At 42.0% G+C, this 7,495-nt stretch overlaps 1 long non-coding RNA gene across 1 annotated transcript; it reads left to right on the top strand.

The window, feature by feature from the left end:
- The first annotated feature begins 290 nt into the window (after positions 1-290).
- LOC121088890 lies at positions 291-7,074 on the top strand. The gene is made up of 3 exons (XR_005828044.1): positions 291-302; positions 4,785-4,790; positions 6,957-7,074. It is a non-coding gene; the product is annotated as an uncharacterized LOC121088890 (long non-coding RNA).
- The last annotated feature ends 421 nt before the right edge of the window (positions 7,075-7,495 follow it).

Genomic DNA, 7,495 nt, shown 5'->3' with positions numbered 1-7,495 from the left:
AGCCACCCAGCTAAAGGGGCTGGGGTGATAGAAGCATTTCTTCAAAACCCACTGTTTTCTCTGGGTAAACTCTCCCAGCTGAAGCATCCTGTCAGACAGCTGAGAACCTGCTTCCTTGGGGTGCTCTTGCAAGCAAGTTGTAGAGGGACCCAGCACAGAAGCTGAAGAGACTGTATATCTCTGCTTTTGTGCCAGCTTTATTACCTTAAACAGCTCCTCTCTTCACCGGTAAAATTTCTACAAGATACATTCGTAAGCAGAAGAGAGATCTCCTTTAAGCCTTCCCTTCCCCAGCTATCTCAGTAGTCTCTCTCTTTTCAAGTCCTTTGAAACACCAGTGACCCTGCCAGTACAGCCTTCCAGGAGTCTCAGCAGGCCCTCTCACACGGCCATTCATACCAGCACTGCTGGAAATGCTTTTCCTGGTACATTCTGGAATTACATTCATCCTTTTCATGGCAACATAAATGAGTGATACCTATCCAGTGATCAGCTCATGTATCCAGCTCCTCCTTCTTCTCAGGTCCTTCTTTGTCTTTGCTTTCTAATGGAGGACTGAGCTTCTAGAAGGAATTGTATCTGTCAGGACCTGAGTACAAGACCTTGCATTTTCATGTTGTGCTCTGAATTTCATGCCAGCTTTAACTCTACAGTAGCAAAGGTTGCTTAGTTCTTCCTTTATGAAATTCTGGCCCTCTTCTGTTTTGGCAATGCGTGCAAGGTCCAATGCAATCAGAAATCTTAATTTTTAAGTGATTACTGAGTCACAGTCATCAGAGACTACTTCAAACAAGAGCAGTCCTAGGACTGATGCTCAAGGAGCTATCTTGGTCACTTCTCTGTGACCTGACACATTCCTTTGCAGCACAGCCCACTTGCCTCCTTTTTCATCAATTCCCTATCCATTCTCGTACTAATTCCCAACTTCTATACTTTAGTTAGCACTTCCCCATGTAGTATTTTTGGACTACAGAAAGGCTCCTAGGAGAGTTCTTGATTAAAAAACTTTGACAGCACCCATCCATCTAAAATTTAAGAACTTGAACAGAAATGTCAAGCATATTTCACAAGAGAGATGAGTCAATAACACAGTGTTTACAGAAAGCCATGAGACTCATATAATTGCCTTTCTCGAGAAAACCAGAAAGAGCTATCAAGACAGCCTGATGCCATCTATCCTGGTATATCTATACTGCATTTTACCCTGCTTTCCATATAGCTTCATGTCTTTAATTATTCTTTCCTTTAAAATCTGTACAAAAGATTTACATGCTCCACGTGCTTCAAAATTTATGCGCTTACTCTTGTTGCTGTAATTGTCCTAACTCATGTGTTTTGTCAGGGTCCAAAGTAAGGATGGTTTTCTGAATTTGGAGACTTTAAAGTGTTTCAAGAAAAATCCCCTTGACACAAGCAGAGCAGGCAAACAAAAATTATCAGCTATATTCTGTTTTATTTGTGTTTTAGCATGTTTCAGGTGAATTAAAGAATAAATTGATTAGGCTTGAAAAAATTTCTTTTGATCTACATTCATTGTGGTTAGTGTACACCACCCACCAGTTCTAAGGGAAAGCGATACTGAATTTGACATGAAAAAAATTGAAAAAGAACTTACATTGTATGGATAACAGTATTAGCAGGCAGTAAGGCAGGCATTTGAGTATCTTTGTCCCTTTGACCATGTCCAAACTTGCCTCTTTGCTTCCCAAAATGGGAGACAGACCCAAAGATGATTCCTGGCTGTAGGGCTCAGACCTGACACTCTGTTCCTCACAGCAGGATCCAGTCAGGGCCATATTTCAGGAAGGGCTCTAATATTTTCTCCTGACATCATCCAAGACCCTCCTCATTCTGTGCCCAAAAGGAAATCCAAATTTAAATCTAAAAGACACCACAAGCACAGAGTAACAGAGTATGGGGTCTGTCTGGGATGGATTCAGTTTTCTTCAGAGCAGCCTGCCTGTATGGGGCTCTGTTTTGGATTTCTGACCAGAACAACGCACCAATGTTTTAGCTGTTGCTGCGTGTGCCTAAACACTGCTGAAAACCTTCTTTGTTTCTCACTCTGTCCCGCAAGTGAGGAGGCTGGGGTTGGGCAACAGACTGGGAGGGGGCACAGCCTGGACAGCTGACCCTGACTGACCAAAAGGATATTCCATACCATATAACATCACATGCAGCAATAAAAAAAACTGGGTGGTGGTGGGGGTGTTTTTGAGGGGGCTGTTGCTCAGGAGTTGGCTGGGCATCAGTTGTTTGGTAAGAAGTGATTGCTTTTGTGTCACTTGGATTTTTTGGGTTTGGTTTTCCTTTTTTGTTGTTGTTGTTTTGTTATCCCTTTACTTATTAAACTGTATTTTGTCTCAGCCCATGACTTTTCTCACTTCTGCCCTTCCAGTCATCTTCCACATCTGGCTGAGGGCAGGGAGCAAGGAGCTGTGTGGGGCTGAGCTGCCATGCAGGGTGAGCCCACCACAGACCTTTCTGGCACACAACATGGGTTTTGGCACACAATATGGGGCACAAAATGTGCAAGATATGATAGATTTGATTGGAATGTGCTAAAGGGAATACCTATGTAGCAGTTTCTGGCTGCAATGTTGACTTATTTGTTCTTAAGACTGGCTTGTTTGTTGCCTTACCTGCTCCATGCATGCTCCATCTCTTGCTGTACATCAAATTTGAGAGTTTGTTAAAGGCTGGTTTTGGCTTTTTGCAGTTTGCTGTGCTGTGTAGCACTTGGTTGTGTTTTGCCTGGGAGAACTATGTTGAAAGTTAACTGGCCTTGAGCCTAATCTGGCATTTGGGCCCTGTACCTCAGGAGCCATCTTGTAACAGTGCCTGAGCAGGCCAACATAATGGCACACAGGGCTGGTGTGATAAGCTTAATACAGATATATTCTGTCATACACACAGAGTTCAAATCTTTTCGGTTTGTTTGATTTTCAACAGCAGTGATAGTGTACAAGTACCTTATGCTTTCTGCATTTTTATATTGAGAAATACAAAGTTTAAAAAACAACTCCAGAACTAGAGAAAAGCGAAGATATGAAATACGTCCAGATCCACAAAATTCTTTCAAATTGAAACCGTGCACTCTTTTAACTGAGAGGAAGCTCCATATTTTATGTACTGTAAAGGACAGACCTATTGTTCACAGTTACTGACTGGCCTCTAGCAAACAGCACATACTGCTCTAGGAATGCAACTGACCAGGCTGGGAAAGCCAGGATTTTATAATTAAATTACAGCAGCTAATGAATATTTCATTGATTATTTACTGCTTTAAAAGACATGGCACTAATATATTATTAGAAACCTCTCTATATAATCAATGTTATATGTGTGTTTGTGTGTGTGTATATATATATCTACAGACACGCACTGGATTCAGATTCTTCCTATCCATAGCTGTGTGCCTTTCATGGCTGTTGCTAAAATTCCTATTTGTTTCTAAACAAAACATATAAATAAAATACTTTTCATTCAGCTTAATTTTCATTAAATGTGGATTTACTAGGTACATTACAAGTACAAGCATAGTAACATGGGAACGTTGCAGTTAAATCAGCATGTTTTATTTCAGTTTGTGATGGTGAAATAACCATATGCAAGTCTGTCTGAGCATAATAAGAACAGCAACAAACATTCAGTCCATGTTTTGCTTGAGATTGTCAGCATTTTAATATTATGTGGCCGGCAAAATGCTACAATGGAAGTGAGAACAGATGAGGAAAACATTAATGCTTTGCTTTCCTAGACTGGAGAACACAATTGGACATTGTACTACAATTGTCACTAGGCTCTACCATGTGCATATCATCTCACATTCAACTAATAGGCAAAGTGATGAAAACTAATATTTTAATAAGTTAAAATACTGGCATTCATGCTGCAAACGGGCAGCAGCAACTTCCTTAATGCACAGGTATCACCAGCTATGAGATGCATGTACAATGGAATCTATGGGGAAGAAATATCCAAGTACTTCGCCCAAATTTAAAGGTATTCTACATACAGGGGAGAAAGAGATCACCCAGTGCCTTTTCTGGAACACTTACAGAAAAAAAAGCCCTGGGATTAAAAGATATTGCCAAAGCAACAACTGGGCAGTAAGACATTTATTCTGAAAGTCATTCCTGATGTCTGCACCTGCATTCCCAATTGCCATCTCAACACACCAAGATCTGTCACCCAATACTATGAAAAAGCCTGTTTGTATATGCGATATAATAAAAAAATACAGCTTGTATCTTAAAATTTATAGCAGTATGTTACCAGATTTCTCACAAAGTTACTTGCAAGGCATGGCAGTTAAGCACATGAAAGAGACAACAGTAAGAGCCAGCCCTTGTCTGAAAAGCCTGCAGTGCTACAAGACAGACATAGGTTAAGAGAGGGAGATGCCAATCAGAGATTCAAGCCTTTATACTAGCACCTTGTTAAAGAACTAGTAGTGTGTGAAGTTTTATACAGTGTCTGTCAGCTTCCCAGAAATACTTTATGAAATTATAATACTCTTTATGACAGCTTTGAGCCCCTGACAGCAGATCTAGCTCTAAAAATACAACATGGAAGAAGTCCTGCAGAGAGGAATAAAAGGAAGAAAACAGCCCAGAGAAAAGACTGGAGCCATTACTGGAGTAACGTAAGACAAAAGATCAGACTGCTGAATGAGATGGAGCTATGAGGGCCTTCAAGACAAAGAAACATTTAAATCAGCTACTGGAAATGAGTAAAAATAAGGAACAGTGGCAGGTGTAGCAGCATGTTTGTGTTTTGAGTGATGAGTGGAAAGAGACAGTTCCCAGTGAGGCTGCGAGGAAAGAAGTTACAGTGAGGGAGGAAAGATTCCTGAAGGACAACAGGTGTGGTTAACCCGTATTTTATTGAATGGAGGGAAGGAGCAGAAAGACATTCATAGCCAAGTCAGGATATAGAGGAGTCCTTACTTCATGTTCTGAGCCTGAGTGACAGGATGAAGCTGCTGTCAGCAGCGATGGAGAAAAGCAGCAGTGAGAAGATTAAGGGCAAGAAATCAGAAGCTTGGTATCACCAGTGTTAAGCCTGAGCTGTCAGGGAGTCATGCCAGGGATGGTCTGCAACTGCGCAGCACTGGACACACGATGCAAGGACAGGCATGTATTGGTGATTCACCAGTGGAAAACTTGTAACTAAAATATTTGAAGAAGTTGTTCAGAGTTAACACATAAAAAGATGAGTTGAGCATCATACCAGAAACTTCTTTCTTTCCTCCAGAACATTTTCTCTCTTTGGCCCAAGCTGTGGACTGCCTCTGTGGACTGCCTGGATCCTTCCCAGATACCTTCATATTTCCACTGCCTTTTGCAAGCATCCTTTTCTACAGGGTAAAACAGTTTCTGCAGTTTATATTTAAAGCACATACATGTCTTCAAGGTCTTCACTGTTGACCAGCAAGATGGTGCTTGCTTCACATTACATTCATGTACCTCAGCTTTTTGAGTATTTAAAGACTTGGCAATTCTTAGAGCTCTGGTATTTTTGATCTGCCGTTTTCTTCTCTTACATTTGTTTATTTTGCAAAGCTAGCAGGAATCTTTTCACCTTAAGCCTTTACTTCTCTGATCTGAGATTTTTGTATTCCTAGAATTTCAGTTTAAAAAAACAGAAAATCTTATATATGAAATCTTATGTATGAAATAATAAGAAAGTGTTAGTTACAAGAAAATTCACAAACAGTAAAAAAGTTGGAGTGCATGTATGTATAGTAGGAAACTGTATTTTAGGATGTTTCTATAAGGCAGATTTTATTAGCTAATACCTATTGCTGTCTAATTGTTTAAGATAAAAATAAATTGTAAAAAAATCATAGAAGAACAGAAGCAAATACTTAGAAAAAGAATTAAGCAAACTTGTTTCTCATTCAGTGAAATACGACTAGTAACACTTCGATGTCTTAATCTGCCTTCTGGAGGGGTGCTTTTAAGACATACAGTATATTACTATGCATTAGTGAATATAATCCTGACATTTCTCCCTACAATAAAACTTAAAAGACACCACTGTCCCATTCTTTTCAGGATAACTTGGAAACCCGAATTAATTTAGAATTAACAAGTAAAATTACATAGGGGAATACATTTGACAAAGCTGTCATTACTCTCTTCACTATGGACCAAGGCTAAGCAGACACGTCTCCTTTTCAACTATCCACATAATGCCACCCAGAAATTTATGGCTGGCAGCAACAGCTGTAGCACAGTTTAGGGGAGAAATCTCATACCTACCTGCAAACAGGAGCCAACACAAGAGTTCTCCTAACCTTCTGATTGCAGTAGGAATGAAAAAGTTTATGTCACAGGATCACACAGTGGTGAGGGTTGGAAGGGACCTCTGGAGATCATCTAGTCCAGGGGTCCTCAAACTTTAAACAGGGGGCCAGCATGCGGATGAAGTGGCAGGCAGTCATCTGCGGCTGCTTGGTTTCCCCCCAACCCCCGGTCGGGGGGGGGGGGGGGGGGGGTGCGGGCGGGCAGGGGGTTCTGTAAATACAAGGGGACGGATTGAGGACCCTGGGGGGCCGTATCCACTCCGCAGGCCATAGTTTGAGGACCCCTGATCTAGCCCAACCCCCTGCCAAAGCAGGTGCACCTACAGCAGGTGGCACAAACACATCCAGGCAGGTTTTGAATGTCTCCAGAGAACGAGACTTCAGGACCTCTCTGGGCAGCTTGTTCCAGTGCTCTGTCACCCTCAAAGTAAAGAAAATTTTCCTCATATTCAGATGGAACTTTCTGCATTGCACTCTGTGCACATTGCCCCTTGTCCTGTCGCTGGGCACTACTGCAAAGAGTCTGGCCCCATCCTCCTGAAATTTTCCTTTAAGATATTTGATTACATTGATAAGATCCCCTCTCAGTCTTCTCTTCTCCAGGCTAAATAAGACCAGCTCTCTCAGCCTTTCCGCATTACAGAGATCTCCAGTCCCCTATTCATCTTTGTAGCCTTCCAGTGGACCCTTTCCAGTAGTTCCCTGTCCCTCTTCAAGTGGGGAGCCCAGAAGTGGACACAGCACTCCAGATGCAGCCTCATCAGGGCAGAGTAGAAAGGGAGTATAACCTCCTGAATGGCAGCACAACATTCTGGTGTATCATCCACCCATCCCAGTTTTGCATCATCAGCAAACTTGATTTGGGTACACTCTGTCCCTTCATCCAGGTCACTGGTTAATAAACTGAATGTGACTGGACCCAGTACTCACTGCTGGGGAACACCACTAGCTACTGGCCTCCAGCTGGACTCTGTACAGCTGATCACAACCCTCTGAGCTCTGCCATTCAGCCAGTTCTCAATCCACCTCTCTGTCCACTCCTCTAACCCACACTGCCTGAGCTTACCTGTGAGGATGCTATGGGAGACAGTGCCAAAAGCATTGCTGAGGTCAAAGTAGACAACACCCACTTCTGTTCCCTCATCTACCCAGCCAGTCATTCCGTCATAGAAGGCTGTCAGA

This window comes from Falco naumanni, chromosome 1 (genome assembly GCF_017639655.2).
Source record: "Falco naumanni isolate bFalNau1 chromosome 1, bFalNau1.pat, whole genome shotgun sequence".
Lineage (NCBI taxonomy): Eukaryota > Metazoa > Chordata > Aves > Falconiformes > Falconidae > Falco > Falco naumanni.
This window is presented reverse-complemented; position numbering and strand designations above follow the sequence as displayed.